The following is a 499-nucleotide window of genomic DNA, read 5'->3' as shown; positions in this document are numbered from 1 at the left end:
ATATATATATATATATATATATATATATATATATATATGCATGTATGTATTTGTGTCTGTGTTTGTCCCCTACCACTGCTTGACAACCAGTGTGGTTGTGCTTACATCCACGTAATTTAGCAGCTCAGCAAAAGAGACTGATAGAATAATTACCAGGCTTAAAAAAAAATAAGTAGTGGGGTCGATAGATTTGACTAAAAAAAACTATTCAAGGTGGTGCCCCAGCATGGCCGCAGTCTAACGACTGAAACAAATAAAGGAAAGAAAGATAAAACTGCAGTGATGCTCTCCAAACGAACAATGTTTTAAATGTTATGTATAGACGTAGGAGTGGCTGTGTGGTAAGTAGCTTGCTTACCAACCACAAGGTTCCGGGTTCAGTCCCACTGCGTAGCACCTTGGGCAAGTGTCTTCTACTATAGCCTCGGGCTGACCAAAGCCTTGTGAGTAGATTTGGTAGACGGAAACTGAAAGAAGCCCGTTGTATATATGTATATGT

The 499-nt window shown here is 39.3% G+C and overlaps 1 protein-coding gene across 1 annotated transcript in view; it reads right to left on the bottom strand.

Moving 5' to 3' along the window:
- The window catches only part of LOC106878381 (WD repeat, SAM and U-box domain-containing protein 1), a 36,106-nt gene that overhangs the window by 23,481 nt on the left and 12,126 nt on the right, over nucleotides 1-499 (bottom strand). The window lies entirely within an intron of this gene.

Source organism: Octopus bimaculoides, chromosome 17, assembly GCF_001194135.2.
Source record: "Octopus bimaculoides isolate UCB-OBI-ISO-001 chromosome 17, ASM119413v2, whole genome shotgun sequence".
NCBI classification, from domain to species: Eukaryota; Metazoa; Mollusca; class Cephalopoda; order Octopoda; family Octopodidae; genus Octopus; species Octopus bimaculoides.
This window is presented reverse-complemented; position numbering and strand designations above follow the sequence as displayed.